General features: G+C 39.2%; 1 protein-coding gene across 1 annotated transcript in view; it reads left to right on the forward strand.

The window, feature by feature from the left end:
• The first annotated feature begins 9999 nt into the window (after window positions 1-9999).
• Window positions 10000-18279, forward strand: part of GNG2 (G protein subunit gamma 2) — a 33172-nt gene continuing 24892 nt past the window's right edge. Inside the window, exon 1 of the mRNA XM_063091498.1 lies at window positions 10000-10074. The gene's annotated coding sequence lies outside the window, so the exon portion shown is untranslated. The remainder of the gene's footprint in view (window positions 10075-18279) is intronic.

Genomic DNA, 18279 nt, shown 5'->3' on the forward strand with positions numbered 1-18279 from the left:
ATCAGATACACTGTATTAAAAACTAACGAACAAGTCCCACCCCACCCCTAAAAAGGAAAGAAGACAAAAGCTACAGGAAAATGAGCCAGACATGATAAGGCTAACAGTAGAATAGAAGGAATCTCCAAAGCATTCTTATTCAAAAGTATCAAAGACACCTGCTGAGGTTGTGACCTACAAGCTTTGGCCATGTCACCAAGTTGTTGTCACACACGTTGGTAAAGAGCTGTGCTACCTCTGCTCTGCAAAGAGCAGCTTTCAGCTAATTTTGCTCTTAGTTGCCCTTGTGTAGACATAAGACGCAACAGAGAGCATTTTTCAGAAATACAAATCGACTTTCACCTCCTTCGTTTAAAAAAAGGAGCAAATTTTTCAGTTTCATCTTGATAAGATGAGGAAGTAAAAGGGTAAATCCAAATTTTAAAAATATCTGGTGAGGATGTGGACAAAGGGGAATGCTCCTACACTGTTGGTGGGACTAAATTGGTGAAGCCATTATGGAAAACAGTATGGACGTTTTTCAATCAACTCCAGACAGAACTACCATATGATCCAGCAATCCCACTGCTGGGTATATACCCAAAGGAATGGAAATCATCATGTCAAGGGGATACCTGTGCTCCCATGTTTATCACAGCTCTATTTACGATAGCCAGGATATGGAACCAACCTAAATGTCCATTGGGACTACTGGATAAGGAAAATATGGTATGTATACACAATGGAATACTACGCTGCCATAAAAAAAAGAATGAAATTCTGCCACTTGCAGCAGCATGGATGAACTTGGAGAAAATTATGTTAAGTGAAACAAGCCAGACACAGAAAGAGAAATACCACATGTCCTTACTCATAAGTGGGAGCTAAAAAATAAAGGAAGGAAAAAAGGAAAGAAGGAAGGGAGGGAGGGAGGCAGAGAAGGAAGGAAAGGAAAGGAAAGGAAGGAAGGAAAGAAGGAAGGAAAGAGAAAGAAATAACAATCACAATAATACGTTGAACTTTCAGAACGGGAGAACAGAACTGTGGTTACTAGAGGTGGGATAGGGCAAGGGGAGTTAGTGAGAAATCGGTTAATGGACATAAGAAATGATTAAGATTTGTAATGATGAATATGCTAATTATCCTGATTTGATCATCACACATTGTGCACAGGTATTGATATTTAATTCCATACCCACAAATATGTATAATCAATTATGCTTTAAAATAAAAAAAAATTTTTTTTTAAATACTTATCCATCCCAACTTACACAAAGATGTTTTTTAAAAAATAAAAGAGCAGTCCTTCGTCTCTGGCATGGTCCTGTGAGTGATTGCTTACCTTATGTTTGCAGTCTCTCTTTCCACTAACTTATGCTTCTCAAAATAACTAAGTAAATAAATACACTAACATATATGGCACAAAAATAAGACAGTTTTTACTTGAATTTTAGAACAGAAACTAAAGCAGGTTGGTTACTTAGGCACAAAGTAAACTCTACTGACTTGCATCTGTTTTCGTATTACCTTCATTGTGAAAGGGTTAAAAAACAAAGTGTCATTGTTTTTGGAGAAATTTTTATATATAGCCCAGTGTGATTGTTATGAACATTTTGGGGAGCATAGAACTATTTAAGTATGTATGCACTTATCAAGTTAAAGCAAAAGTAGATGAACCCATTTAAGACTAGCCTACTATCTGCAAGCATTCGTAAATCCACGGAAATCAGCAAGGAAATAGAATTTAGAAAAATTTTTATAATTCAGCTAGAGCGAAATATTCAATAATTTAAATTCTATTAATTCATAGTTTGTTTTATTTCAGATAGTGACTGAAGTGATGTTTAGTTTTACTAAACCTTTTTTTGTGTGTGTGGATAATAATGCAAGTGATAATAATGGAATAATGTGAAAATAAGACTGTAATAATAATGTTTAAACTGTTAAAAGAATAATTCATGTTTGAATGTCTTTAGGGTCTTTAACAATGGCTCTTTACACTTGAAAAGTGAACATGCCAAATAAAAATTATTTTTTGTTGTTTTAAATTTATTTTTAATTGACACCTATTGGTTGTCCATATTTATGCAGCACAGAGTTATTATATTCAATACACGTGCACAACGTGTGATGATCAAATCAGGGTAATTAGCATATTCATCATCACAAAAATTTATCATTTCCTTGTGATTAGAGCATTTAAGCTCCTCTCTTCTAGCCATTTGAGAACATACAATCAATTATTGTAAATTACAGATGCCTAGCACTACTGTATACCACTAGAACTTATTTTTCCTATCTAGCTGTGATTTTCTATTCATTAACCACCTTCTCCCCATCCCCCCTCTTCGCTCACCTTCCTAGCCTCTAGGGACCACAATTCTTCTCTCTACTTCTGAAAGCTCAACTTTTTTTCCCCAAAAAGAAATGCCTTGTAGCAAACTGCTCACATACTTTGAGTTACTCTTAGATCTTAAAAGTAATACATTTATCCCCAATATAGTTTATAATTTAGATGTTTTACACTGATCTTTTTCCTTCTACTTAGTTTGATGATTGAGGTTTAACAATATAGCCAGTCTCCCCTGCTGGGTTCCTAGACCCTGAATGAACGGTAGATGTGTGAGCCCGCTGAGCTTCTGCTGACTGAGACTTTGAACATGTTCTGCCTTAGTAATGGACATGGTCCAGTCACCGAGTAAAGATAGCACTCAGAAATAGATGTTTATTAGGCAAAATGGAGAGCAGCTTAAGATCATCTTTTCTGTTATTATTTTTAATTGACACATAATAATTGTATATGTTTATGGGGTACAAGTGATATTTGGATACATGTATATACAATGTGTAATGATCAAATCAGGGTAGTTAGGATATCCATCACTTCAAACATTTATCATTTGTGTTAGGAACAATCGAAATCCTCTCTTCTGATTATTTGAAATTATAAAACAAATTGTTAACTGTAGTCACCCTACAGTGCTATAGAACACTAGACTCATTCCTCTTGTCTAGCTGTAATTTTGTAACCACTGGCCAACCTCTCCCTCTCTCCCCTCCCCTACTCCTTCCCAGCCTCTAGTTACAACTATTCTACTCTCTACTTCTACGAGATCAACATTTCTAGCTTCCACAGAAGTGAGAATATGCCATATTCCCCTTTCTGTACCTGGCTTATTTCACCTAAGAGCATCTTTTAACATTGTGCTGCTGAGACTTCGGTGTAAGTTAATTTAACAGATTGTAATTGAACTCCTATTTATGTAACAGGGTTTTTATTTGTAGGCAAATAAAACAGACATGGCCCCTGTCCTCATGGAGCTTACAGTCTAGCTGGGGAGACAAGAATTAAACACATACACAATTAGATATAGAATTACAAATTGTGATGCAGAAGTACTTTGAAGGATAGGAACAGGATGCCATGAGACTATGGGATACTGTTGGAAAGACTTTGGATAGAATTATAAATGGAAAGGTCCAGGTGAGCATTAGAGATTTTGAGCTCTTAGAATGATGTCCCCTGAATGGTTCTCAGTTCCTCCTTCCCTTTCATCCTATGTAGTCAGTGGAAAGTGACAAAAATACCCCAACTATGAATTTTATCTTTGTTACTGCCAATATTGATCTTTCTTAACTAAGACATCAGAATATACATGGGCCTGCAAATTGCAATCGTTGGGGCCACAGGAACATGGGATCTGGGCTGCTTAGGAGGACCTGAATTCTGGTGGGGTGAAGGGCGTGATATTTACACATTTCATTAGGATAGGAATGATTTTGGTTCTGTTCCAGGCTTTGCCAAGAAGTAGCTGTATTCCTCTGGATGAGTCACCTGACTTCATTGAATCTCATTCTTTCTCCAGTAAAATGCGAGAATTAAGATGAGATCTCTCTGAGATCCTTTTCGATTCAAAGTCCTGCAAGGCTGTATGATCTAGTGAAAAAAAAAGTACAGACTCTGGAACCGGATTGGGAGGGTTCAAATCCCAGCTCTGTCACCTACCAGCTGGGTGACTGGCTAAGTTTCTCAACCTGTCCATTTCCAAAACTGTAAGAGGAGGGATAATATTAGTACCCACCACATAGTGTTGTGAGAATTCAATGGATTAATCTGAGTAATGTGTTCAGAATAGTGCCTGCCTCATGGTAAGTACTGAAGGAGTGTTACTACTATTACCATCCCTGAAAGGAGGCCACCTCCTTTTAGGACTGGACTCCAATAGTAAGCAGAAGGCTCAAGACACTGGAGTGAACCTATGAACAGAATGGTGTGTGGGAACTAAGAATTTGCATTTCCACAATTCCTACCAAATCTCCCTTTGTTTCAGGCATGTTTCAAAAGTGCAACTTTTTATTACCGGAAGAGTGGCCATACCATCAACTCCTTCATTACATATCCACAGGGACTCTCTTTTTCATTAGGGTACAGGCAGATAATTAAGCCCCTGGATACAGGGTGTGTACAGGATATTAAACTGGTGCTTACTTCATAACGCTTTCACACCTGTGGCCAGGACAGCAAAGCATCAGAAACAGATACCATTGCTAGAGATGCTGAGACGTAGAGTCTCTTAAGGCAGTGAGTTTTTGTTCTTGTTAAGCAACATAACGAGACCTCATAAATTAAACTTGGAAAGGATTTTTCAAATCATGAAAAAAATTATTAAAAAATGTATACGCATTAACTTCAGCTGACTTCTGTCTCCTTTAGAGATTCTGTTTTAATGAAACTCATACAGATTTTCAATAACCAGTATATATTTTTTATTTCTTAATGTACCCATATCTCTAAAACCCTATCATTTTTTTCATTTGTACTATTTTCTTTAGTATTTTTTTCATAAATGGTACCACCCTAGACTCAGTTATACTATGATAAATCATTATTAAGTGTTTAATGGATAAAGAGTAAATGAATGAGACTTTGCTATATATATTCTTTTTCTGTGTGTGTGTATGTGTTTATGTAATCTTCTGACAGCCACGTAAGTACAATTATGAAACTCTAGCTTTTTCCTACATCCTACCCAGATTACAGGATGTCAGAAATAGTTTAGGAGATTATGCTTCTATCGTAAAAGAGGAACTACTCTTTCTGTGGCACACTACAATAGTATGATGGGAAGAAAATTGCTTGTGAATCTCGTAAAACAGAAAATGTAGCTTTTTAGATAAAAAGGAAAGGAAAAGAAAAAGGCAAGAAATTAAGTCTATTTAGAGAAAACGTTTTTCTAAGACCAAAGCACTAGATCTCTCCTGAATGTTCCTTGCTGTCGAAGAGTCCCTTTCTCAGGGGTGGCGGGGAGGATCAGCCATCTCCTCTGAGCCCTGACAACCACCCTCTGCCCCACTCCCTGTCACCCAGAAAACACGGTGGTAGTTTTTACCTTACAAAAGTAGCTGGAGTTCAGCCTGTCTGACAATTTCCATTGCCCCACCTTTGTCCCTAGCTTTGTATCACCCTCCCTTGAGCCTTCTCCCCGTCTTCAGTTTCTCTTCCCTCTCCAAAGACTTTTCAGAAAGAGCTCAGTTTTTCCTAAAGAGTAAGAAACAAAAAAGTCTTTATGTGGGAGTCTGTTTAAGAAATAAGGGACTCATGCTTATAAAGGCCCTTTTCATTCTGTTTGCTGGTATGTGCTTCCTGAGCAGCCGGGGGTGGCAAGTCTCAAAAGAGTCCAGTCAAAGATTGCAGCTACTGATTTCCAAGGCTGCAGCGTGGGGGTGGAGTAGGGGGAGTATCATGCATGCTGCCATGTGGACACTCCGTGGAGGTCCTCAGAGCAGCACCAGGGGCTCTGTGTTTAAAGATGCCAACATGCATTTTCTCAGCAGGGCAGTTCTTTCTGGTGAATAACTTTCTTTATGTTCCTGTGTATAGGGCGGTGTTATTTTTTACAAAATACCCTTATTTAAAAATAACAACTTAGCAGAGAAAATAATTGGCATTAAGTAGGAAATGGTTGGAACCTGTCTGAAGTTTCTGTCTGTTGCAGGTTAGCAAAGGGCTGCCTTGGTAAGCCAGCATGTCTCATTTCCTGTGCAACCTTCAAGATAGAGCCTAGAGTGAGAGGGTTGATGTAGCAATTCACATTTTTTGAAGCTGTGAAATTGAGTGGTGAGTTTCACTTTTCCCCATACATACACACATATATATGTGCACACATTTACATTTTTCCATTCTGTACTGGTAAACATATATGTATACACACATATACATATATATACACACACATATACATATAAAACATACACACACATATATTTTTTAGATTTAAATGAAAAGACATTTGTTTGACAGACTTTAAACAGATTTCATTCCATCTTAGCACCTTCTTAAACCGGGCAATTGCAACAGTGTGCCAAGATTAATATAGCAAATGTTTTACTTTCTTTAAACAAAAATTTATGTTAAAGCAAACATGGAATAGAATGAAAAATGTTTATGAATTTAAGATAAAAGTGGAACACAACCCTTGCTTGTGACAGGAGAGGCTCACAGGTCCTCTAGGGTGTAGGTTTACTCTTCTCTCTTAGCCTCAGCAGACACTCTGAGACACCTCAGCTTAGCACTGGTCATCACACAGGTCAACAGGAATGGGCAGGAGAAATTGGAAAGATTCACTGCTCAAAGATACCTAAATCCCCATTCTCTACCTCCACCTTCATTCTGTAATTATAATCCCCATTATCCTTTTCAGGTTTCTCTTTTTGAATGCACTTGTCTCCTCATAGGCTTAAGCTATTGGTCATTCACATTTTAGTATGAATTGCTTTAAGCAACTAACTTTCTGTTCCAGTTGTCATCATAGACCAAAGCAGAAGTTTTGGGTTCTTAACCTAGGGTCACTTACCAGTTTTGTAGGCTAGAGCAAGCCAGTGAATTCATTTGAGCCTCAGTCTTCTAATCTGAAAATAGGGACAACACCAGCCTAGACATCATAGAATGGCTATAAAGTCAAAATGGCGTCATGTACATGGAAGACCTCTATGTAAATTAAAATTATGAAGTACTATTTAAATATCAGTCATCATTACAACTAATCATTTTAGTTGAGATTAGTTAATAGATAGAAAAAAGTGGCACAGAGAAAGATCATTCTGAAATATAAAACAGTTAGGAATACCAGGCCTACATGTATTGCCTCAGTGAGAGACTTTGACATTTGAAGGCTCGAGGTCAGAGGAGAGAGAGAAGAGGAGAAAAGTGAGTAAATGCCAGGACAAAATCTGCTGTGCAACTCAGCAGAGGAACCTTGAGATAGAAACAACCCCTGATGGACTAAGTTGCTGTGAAGGAGAAGTCTATAGGTGAGTTTCATCTTAAGTTGGTAGGCAACCCCCAAGACACCAACTATCGAGTTCTGAGTATAATACTTCTCAAGGTGAGGATTTACACAAAGCATAAATAACTGAAGGTAAAATCTTTTCCCACTTAGTGTTCAAAATACATAATGCCCTTGACTATTTCTGACAATGCTGCCTGTCCTCTCTGCTTTGGGATTCATTCTGATAATAAATAGACAGCACTTGTTAAGCTTGTGCTATATACAGGGTACATTCTAAGCACCATATATGAATCATCTTATTTTACCCTCACAGCAACTCTACAAAATATATACTTGAATATTCCCATTTTACAGTTGACAAAACTGAGACTTCTTTCTTTAAGTAACTTGACTGGTTATTATATATGGCAGAGGACCAAATTGAAACATGCTAGCGAGACTGTGGAACTGAGTAGATTCTGTGCCTCCTTATTGTACCTTCTCCCAATCGATGGCATAGCCATTGCTGGTAAAGGTAATTAAAATGCGCAGAAGACAAGAAGTGCTCAGATGCAAGTCAGAGGACACTCCCTTCTTTGGGGCCTGCTGCTCAAATTCTTTTGTGCAAGATTTGACTTCAAAGCCTTAAATATACTTGGAGAGGTGAGGACAAAGTAGGGCCCAAGAGAAAAAGCCTCCAGGGAAGTGATCATTGTGTTTGTGTTTCATTTTTTTAAAGCTGAATAAAGGTCTGAGAAGAACAGAGGTCTAAGGACATTGAGAAGGTAGAGAGTCCATTTTCTTTGAAAAGTATCCATTTTTTTAAAGAAATGGTATTTAGTGAATTCTCAATCTGATGATCTTATTTTGCTGTCTTCCAAAATCTCCTAAAATCATCGGTTTGACATTATGTTTGCTTCTAACACTAGGTTTCACTAAGACACATTTAAGATTATTTAGATGATGTCATGAAGAGCAAAGCAAAATAGTTGATTTTAGATCTTAACTTTTAAAAATATCCCAACTCTTCCCTTCTAAACAAGTCATAGAAATTACAGGCAAAGGTAGATTCATGTGTAAGAAAAAAAGCAGAGGGTTTTCAGGGATGGGGGTATGATGGACAGAAATGTGGGCCGCTTGTGTGGTGCTCCCGTACGCCATGATGGACCCAGGGTGATCATGGACACCAGAGAATGGTGGGTCCAACAGTGTTCCCTATCTGATATTTCTAATGTCTTGAATGTCTAGTTTTCTTACCCTTTACCAACTGTTATTTTTAAATTCTTAATAAAAAGGGCCCGCCTGTGACTCACTCAGGAGAGTGTGGTGCTGGTAACACCAAGGCCACAGGTTTGGATCCCTATATAGTGATGGCTGGCCTATGGCTCACTTGGGAGAGCGTGGTGCTGACAGCACCAAGCCAAGGGTTAAGATCCCCTTACCGATCATCTTTAAAAAAAAAAAAAAAAATTCTTAATAAAAAATAGGTTAACATTAGTAATAGCCTAGGTGTTAAAATCACCAAAAGACAACATTCTCTGTGAGAAAATACTTGGTCATGCATGCTAGATATTTGTATTTCTCTATTTCAGGCCCATTCATGTAAAATAACTTTTCACTTATGACCCGATCAATAATGTGGGCAATAGTGTGGGCACCTTTAGCTTAGGAAATGTTACTTAGGTAGAAAGAGGTAGCCCTCAGAGGCAGGCGCCGTGGTCTCACTTGAGGCAAGCTGCCAAACGCACTTCAGCTGGTTCCTTTTCTTGCTATTAATTAGTAGAAGTTGAGAGTCTTCCCTCCTTCCTGGGCTGTTCTTGCCTTCTCTTTTTTGGTCTCCCCTGAACATTAGCAGTTCCATCTGATCAGATAATTCCATTTAAGTGGATAAGCAGGCAACGTGATAATTTTGCCAGGGATCAAATTTCTATTGCTTATCTGGAGCTGAGGCCATTTTGAATTATCAGCACCACACTTCTTTACTTGGATCTTTTCCCCCAATTTAATAGTATTAAAATTCTTCAAAGTCAGATTTTCTTGTGTAAGTCAGGGTCTCTTGTTCCATTTGGACCTCGCTGCCGTTGGGTGAGTAACAGTAAACAACATTAGACTTTGGAAGTCAGGTCTGAGTCTCTATGTCATTGGCTCAAATTGTGATTCCAACATTCCAGTTTGTCTCAATCATGTAGCCAAGGATCACATATCAACTCACATCCAAAGCTGGGGAAAACTGATATCTTCGTTCTCTGCTTCTATTGTCAACTCTTGTCACATATTTAAGTTAAGCCCCTCTGCCTTTCTCACTGTCACTTGAAACATTTTGTTTGCCTTTAAGTATATGACTTAAACAAGTCACATACTTGTGTACTCATGGAGTGCGCTGAGCTTTGTATTTATTAGCTAGAGAGAAATTATTTTTTTAATTTAATTTTTTTATCAAGATGTAATTGATTATACATATTTGTGGGGTACAGAATTGACTATCAAAATTTGTGTACAGTATGTGATGATCAAATCAGGATAATTAGCATATTCATCACTACAAAACATAATCATTCTTTGTGTCCATTATCTAACAGATCACTATATTTCACATTAGTATTATAAACTAAACTTTTCTTTCTTTCTGGAAAAAACAATGGGTTAGGGTGCCCTTCCTAGATGCTTCCACTATACCCTGGGCTTTCTCCTATCTTAGTACAAACCACACCATATTGAAATTGCCTATTTATGGATCTGTCTTTACCTTTCTAGTGTAAGCTCCTTGAAAACAGAGGTTGCATCCGGTTGCTTCTTCTATCTCTGGCTCCCAGCACTGCCTTGCACAGTAAGTAGGCAAGCCCGAAATCTCTTGATTACGCTGACTTTGAAAGGGACGTAGCCTCAGAGGGCTGGCAAGATTTCTCTTCAATTGCCCAGTTTGATTAAATAAGGCACCTAGATGTTTAGGAAGAGTGATCTGTTATGCAAAGGAAAGCTGAAAGTTTTTAAAACGGAGTCTTTTGGTGTTCTTTGCAAACAAGAAGAAAAGATAAGTGAATCCCCTTGTGTAATTAGAATCCTTAGGTTTTGTTGTGACACCAAAACACTTAATGGAAATACCCAGTCTCCTCTGAAGTCCCTGTTGGGAGTTTGCCTTCTTCCAGCCTTTGTAACGTCACAGTAACTAGTGTGAACTGAACCGTAGTCTATTATAAATGATGTGTTCATCAAATCAGCAAAATGATGATTTGTTCTCATCAAACCACAATTTTAGCAATTTAAAAAGACTTTTATTAAAGATTCTGTTCTGTCATTTATGTAGATGTGGACTCAGGAATAAGCAATGTTTCACAAGCAAGTGGGATTACTGACATTAGGGTTTTTAGAATCAAATTAGTCTGTAATGTAAAGTATTAATTAGATCTGTCTCAAATGAACTGGGATCCATTTGCTTAGTCAGGAGTCACCTCAGTGACGGGCCCAGCAAATCACTTGGCTTAGATACAAGGCTGTTTTTGTTGTTTCTTTTCCAGCTATTCTAAATAGCTGCTGTGATGGGGCCACTGACCATTCCTATCTATCCCATGGTGACACAGTTCCTATCTGCGTGACTCACTAGCACTTACTGAAGAAGAGAGAAGAATGTGAGGATGCTGAGAACCAAGAGTCACAAAGTGACCTTTCAGGACACACAGGCTTTCTGAAAATGAGTATCCATAAATCACAGAATCTTCTAGCAGCTCTAGCAGAATTTGCTTCTCCAAGCAAGGCAAGAGTGATGCAAGCATACCAGGCATTACTCATAAATATAAGCCTTATGTACCTAGAGCTCAAAGTGATAATGTCTACCTCTCCTTCTCACTCAGCATTGTTTTGATTTTCATGGAAATATTCTTTAGGATGAGATAAGACTGAATCCATTTGCCACAGGAACTTCCTTGATCCCTCCACGCCTGGTAGGATGGAAAACACAAGAAGGATATTAAGCTGGCATTGAGAGAAAAGGATAGCAATAGTCATTGGCGTCAGTTGTTCTGATGCCAGCTTGATAGACAAATGAAAATTTTTATGGGAGATTCAACCCTCTGGAAAACTATTTGCTAGGATGATGTTATCTGTTCTTGTCAGCCAAAAGAAAATATATCATCCTAATTTTAAATTCGCCAGTAATGAAAGCATCTATCTCTAAAAATTCCAGAACATATTTCTATACAGACCACCAGTCACCACCCCATCTCTATGCAGTGGCCCATTCATCTTAGCCTCAACCTATATGGCACTGTGAATGACTCTCAGCCAAGCAATGATGCTGTAAGCAGACATGAATGGGTCTTCTGATTCTTTTGTGTGTGCTTTCTTTGGTATATGTGGTTATTGCACTGTGCAAATATGGTCAGAACACTCTCATTCTTAGCAAGGTCAGCTTTGCTTTATTCCAGGACTACAAAAGGCTTGTCTAGCCCCATCCTGCCATGTTCCTTGGTTATAGAGGACACAGTAACCATGACCCTGACTAATCCATACCCACCATAAGCAAAATGACTCCAGATGTGAGCTCCATCCCTGGCCCTACTTTATGGAGGAAACAAGTCATTTTACAGGAAAGACTTAGCATGAAAAAGGATTCTATTTTCTGGAGTTTTATAGTGCAAGCACTAGTTCTAAGAGACATGAAAATCAGCTTCTGGTTACTATGTTTGACCTTGGTCAGGCCATCTGATCTCTCTATTGTTTCTTCATCTGCAAAATCTGTTTCTCGTTTGGCCCAGAGATGTTTCCCCAAAACAGGAAAATACAATATGAGTTCTTGAAGGTAACCTTTCACTGTTCTGCTTATCATTCTATATTGATGGCCTAAAAATTAAATGGAACAAATAAGCCCCAGAAGTATTACTTAGAAGTTAGCATCAAATTTCCTAGTCTGTAGGTAAGAGCAATGTTTACAGAGTCCAACAGGAAACCTGTTAAAGCTAACTTCCTGTAAGCACTTTTGCAAGGTCCCAAAGTGCCAAACCTCTCAAGGCCCATCCACAAATGGTCAATCGAAGCAAACCCCCTTCTGGGAAATGACTCTTTTGACAAAGGCATTGTTTATGCTTCATTTATTCATTCATTCATTTGTTCTACAAATAGTTATTGAACTGAAAATATTCATTCTTTCATTCTTCTGTGAGGCAGGGACTGTTCTGGGCACCAGTGATTCAGCAATAACTGAAACAGACTAGTTCTTCTGCTCTCATGGAGCTGATATTTTAGTGGACTGTTTTAGGCTTCAGGAGAAATCACCCTCGGAGACCGATATGGAAAAAAAGAAAAAAAAAACTTTATTGCCAACGGCCAGGACGCACCAGCCAATTCAGAGTGCGGCCCCGAGCCGTTTTCACTTTTGGTTTTTAAAGCTGCAAGCCGGCAACTCGCCCGATCACCGCAATAGGAGTTATTAGCCAGTGCAAGCAAGCCAACAGTACATAAGCTAATTTTGCAATTAGCGGAGCTCCTCCCATCCCACCCCCACATTCCCCGCCTAAACTTTCACAAAATGGAGGGCTTATCTTAAATGGCATCGGTCCTGCTCTCAGAAAAAGGACATTACTTCAGGCAGTACAGGCAATAAAAAAATACATATTTATATTATGTGTGTATATATATGTGTGTGTGTGTGTATGTCAGTTGATAATAAGAAAATCAGGGTAAGGGGGATGAGAAGTACAAGCCAAGGAAGGCCTCTAAGTTGATGTCTGAGCAGACACCTGAATAAAGTGCAGGGTGAACCATAAGGAGAGCATTCCAAACAGGGATCAGGAGATGCAAATGCCCCGGGACAGGGGTATGCTTGCCATGTTCAAGAAACAGCAAGGAGACACCATAGCTGGACTGGAGTAAACAAGAAGAGACTAGTGGAAGTCAGAGTGATGCCCATGAAACTTATCACTGAGAGCTTGAAGACCATTTAAAGGACTTGTGCTTTGAGTGAGGTGGAAAGCTATTAGAGAGGTATGAGCAGAAGGCTGACATCATTTTGACATATCTTTTAAAAAAGAACACTGCCATATGAAGAATAGACTGAAAGAGGCTAGGGCAAAATCAGGGAGGACAGAATGCTTTTGAGATGTTCAAGCAAGAAATAAAGGTGGCTAGGCCAGTATAGTAGCAGTAGAAGTGAAAAGGAGTGGTGAGATTCTGGATATATTTTGAAGGAAGAGTCCAGGGATTTGCTGATAGATTAGAGGTGAGATGTGAAACAAAGAAGCAGCAGCAAGAATGCCCTCCAAGTTTTTCATCTGAACAACTGGAAGAATGGAGCTGCTGTTGACTGCTATGGGAAAGACTGCAGAAGGAGCCGGTTTGAAAGAGAAAGTCATAAGTTTGGTTTGGGACATGTCAAGTAGGAGATGCCCATTCATGTGGAGAGGGGGCGTAGGTAGTTGGATATATGGGTCTAGAGGTCAGAGGCAAGGTTGGAAATAGAGATACAAATTTGGGAAATGTAAGCAAGAGATGATGGTATTTGCAGCTACGGGAGTGAATGAGATCACATGGGGGGGTGAGTGTAAACATAGAAAAGTGCAAACACGCTGAGACCTGGGGATAGGATCTGCAATTGTGGTGGCTTCAAAACTGTATATACACAATTCTCAAACCCTTCCACTGGTACACTAAAAAAGGGTAGATTATAATGTATATAAATTATGCCTTGATAAAACTGACTTTTAAAAAATAGCATGGCTACATGTATCAGAATATTAGATGTACCCCAAAATATGTACAATTATTATACAATTATTAAATATGTACAATTATTATATATCAATTAAAAATTTAAAAGCACTTTTTACAAAATAGTATCTGTGAGATGAACTTCTGGTCCCCAAGTCAACATTTCAAACAAGTTTCTTTCACCCTTTGGAGATGACAAACAGCGGTCCTATGGAGAAGGGTCCTTTTCTTGTTTCTCTTTCCACCCAACCCAGGGTGTTTCTGAATTGGCGTGGTCAATAGTTGTTTATGCCCTTACTTAATGACAAAGTAAAAGAAAAGGTTACTCATCCCTTCATCTTTAATTTCTTACATTTTTCCTCTACTCAGTCTTTGTAATCAAATGGATATTGGCATGGCAGTTTATGTACCTAAAGAAGTAATTTTAAAAACAGTATTGATTAAAAGAATAAAAGATGGCTCTGTACTACATATCAGAAATGTATAGTAGCCTTAAAAGGTGTAATATAAAATTTGACACTTGAGTAAGAGAGAAAAATTAAAATAATTTCATTCTCTAAAGGAAGTGGAGTGGGGGAGGGGTGAATCTTGCAGTGTAGATAACAAGAGATGATCCCAGAAAGTCAGCATTTATGCAGGGCCCAGCAAATGATTATGCATATTAGTTAATATTATCTCCCCAGCATGATATTACACAGAAGTAAATGAGCACTCCAAGTTGGAGAAAGGCACTTGAAACATTTTTGTGAAGGTTAACTTGGTTGTCTGTAGGTGGTAGGATTACAGATTTTTGTTTTCTGAATCTCTATGCTTTTCATTTTCCCAAAAATGACTACGTATTTCTTTTATAAGAAAAACATGTTTTAAAAAGTGAATCGGGGAAAAATGTGCTACCTACTCTCCCTGACACTACACTTATATAAAGGAGACGGGCCTTCTATGCCGCATGGCCAGGGGCTGTGGCCTCACACTGGGATTCTGTCTGACACTAGTGGTCCTGGATTGATTGACACGAGGCCAGCATGGCAGAAGAGCTCTCGGCATCAGACCAGTGTTCACGCTTTCCACCATAGTACTTGTGTAACTTTGCAACTGGGAAAAGTTATTAGGGTTTATATTTTGTCAAAACCAGCCCAGATTTCGGCTGGTTACTTGAGGATCTGTCCCCTTCTTGGCAGTGGCCATGAATGGTGAGAGGGAAGATGGTGCACCCGTCTCAGACTCATATTTTGCCCCAGGAATGTAGGGATACTCAAAGATTAGATATCATCAGTCTGGGAGGTGCCCTTTTGGGGAACATGCTACATTAGCCCTTTTGCTGCCCAAAGCAAGCCATTGAAAGCAATCTGTATGCAGGAGCATCTGTTGGTGGGGGTGGGGTGGAAGGCTTGCACGATGCTGTGTGTCAGGTACTCATCCTCAGAAACCGCTCACGATTACTGAGCATCTTACATACATAAGGTTGGGTGCTGGGGTGCTATGGAGGACTTTCATTCATTTACAAAGTATTTATTGAGCACCTACTGTGAACACCACAGACAAAGTCTGTTCTTAGTTTACATTTACATCATATAATGTCATATATATTTCACATTATATAATGATATGTAATGATTTAGCGATAACTAAATTAATTTCATAATTTCAGATTATTGTAATGAACTGAAGAAAATACACAGAGTGATGTGCTAGGCAATGACTGGCTGGACAAAGTCACTTTAGTTGTCATTTGAACGTAGGCCCAAGGAAGGAAGCAGCAACAGCAGCCATGTCCTGCACTGTGCAGGGACAAGGTGGCATTGCAGGCAGAGGAGACAGCATGTGCAAAGGCCCTTGGGTGGAACCTAGCTTGACCTGTTTAACTAGTGAAGACTGAAAAATTTACAACTCTTTTGTAGATAAAATGGCAGGCTTAATAAATACTTAGTGGATGAATGGCTGGACAAAATAATGATAAATAATAATAAATCAGCATGCAATTTTTTTAAAAAGCCAGAGAAATGGCCTGGATTATGCCAACACCGTCTCCTAGGCTGGTGTGGGCCTGAGGAACAAGGGGATTGCTGTCTTCATTGAAAGAAGCAGCTGGGCTTTAAGCTACAGGCAGCAGTGAGAGATGAGAGACCATGGTCATGAGTTGTGTTGGGAGAACAGAGAACAGGCTGGTTCGGCTGGACATCAGGGCTCTGATGTGGAGCAGAGGCAGGCAGGGGTGGTTTTTACAGAAATGCTTTGTGTGCACAGGTGCTCTGCTGGGCCTTAATTTATAGGAGATAGACCTGAGGTCAATTACGGAAGCCTCAGGTACTATGCTTGCAAGTTTATTCTGTGGCTTCAGGAAACCCTTGCAAACACTGTATGTAGATGTGAGCTTTTCTCTGCAGATCACAGTGAAAGAAACTGCCTTCCTAGAATTGAGGTAGACCACAGCTCTCACCTCTGCCTGGTGGCTGGTTTCCTTAGAAACCTAGTATAACATCTCTATAGCAGGTTGTCCATGAAAATTAGAAATTTCAAAATTGGATGCAAGGATTTACCTACCCTTCCCCAAAAAAGATTTTCTCCCTTTGGATTGTTTGTTAAGTTTTTGCTTAATAAAGAAAGTCACAGTTGGTTGTGTCCATAGATTTTTTCCTTTGCCCTTCTTATTTCATGATTCCTTTTCCATGTTCTTTGTAGTGAGGAAGGGAGATTATGTATGTGATGTTTTTAGGTCATAGTGCTTAGTAGTTGCTCAATAAACAGTGATGGTTATTCATTTCTATTCATTCCTGCTCCTGTATAGCACTCCATAATTTACAACATATTGTCACAAACGTTAGGCACACACGTACAATCCTGGAGTTGTTATCCCCTCTTTATGGCTGAACAACCAAGCCTGGAAAGATTGAGTGATTTTCCTACTGTATAATAGTCAGGAGTGTCAGCATGGACTAGAATTCAGCTCTTCTGTCTCCTGGAGCAGGTTTTCCCACTCTTGTACCATCTGTCATTTGCACCACTGGAAATATCCTAGACAACACAGTGATGAAAAACAAACCCGAGTGCAGGAGGTCCAGTTCTTATTTGGACAGCTTAGTTGGGGAGCTCAACATCTCTTTGTTCACCAGAGGACTCCTTGTGTTATCATTTTGTGAGCCTAAGGGACCATTTGAGCAGTGGCAAAGAAGCTCAGCCAGGGAAGTCTCCCTGAACTCCAGGGGCTGCCTGAGGTTTGAGATCTATTGAGGATTTAGTATTGAAGCAGTGGTTTTTTATAATGAAATTAATTAACCAATAGATAATTTCCTACAAGGAGGCAGAAGGCCACTGACTGTCAGATCCCCATTTCCTGCTATTGAGGATTATTAGACATCAGCAGGTTAAGAGAGCCATTTCTATGTAAACTAGCTCATAATTTCTCTTTTGTCAGAACCCTACTGGTTCATGGTTTGGGCTTCCTATAAAAAAGAAAATCCAACATAGACCTTAGAAAACGCTAATCTTTTATCCTTGGAGTGAACAAAGCCCATGTAGCATCTAATGCCAGCTCCCGTTTATGGATACATGCTGTTTCCTCGTCCAAGGCTCAGATAAAAACTAAAAGCTTACGTGCCATTTTAAAGTTACAACACAGCCTATTCATTCCTATTTTGTTTTGCAGAATCCATGAAATCCTGACTCTGAAGCCAACATTTTCAAGGGCTATGTTGCTTGTCAAGGTCGTTAAAAAACAACTAACCACTGACCTTCTTCCCAAGAGGAAGGCTGCATCTTGTAGAGGGTAATGTTTTCAAAAACAGCAGTGTACTGGAAAGCAGAGAGCAGTCATTTCAAATAATGGTTTCTGGCACCCAAGTGAGGCAGGGAAGCTGTGTTGTGTCTTACTCTCCACCTACACAGCACGGCATAGACGACTCCCATGCTGATTTGAGGGAAGTCATACCCAATTTTGTCTTTCTCCCATTTGGTAAGTGGCAACTTCCCAGCAAAACCACATGGAAATAGTACAGTGTGGATTTTAAGTCGCAGTGTTTCTCTCTTGGCTCATCTTCTCTCTTGGCCACATAGCAGATTTGGTTGTTAGGGTGCTCGTTTGCATTAGCTCTCCCTGTAGCTACAGACTGTTTGCAAAAATGGCCGAACATATGCCATAGACCCCAGATGAGGATCAGTCTGGTGCCTCTAAAAATGTGAGCTGATAAAGGCTGAAAGAAGATCTTTCCCTGGGGAAATTGCTTCAGAAATACCCTTCTCATTAATGTGTTTACTTAATCTAAGTCTCAGTTTCCTTCAGCAAGGGATGTAGCACTCACTTCCCTTGAGTTGTTGTGAGGATTAAGTAGGACAATGC

This window comes from Cynocephalus volans, chromosome 3, assembly GCF_027409185.1.
Source record: "Cynocephalus volans isolate mCynVol1 chromosome 3, mCynVol1.pri, whole genome shotgun sequence".
NCBI classification, from domain to species: Eukaryota; Metazoa; Chordata; class Mammalia; order Dermoptera; family Cynocephalidae; genus Cynocephalus; species Cynocephalus volans.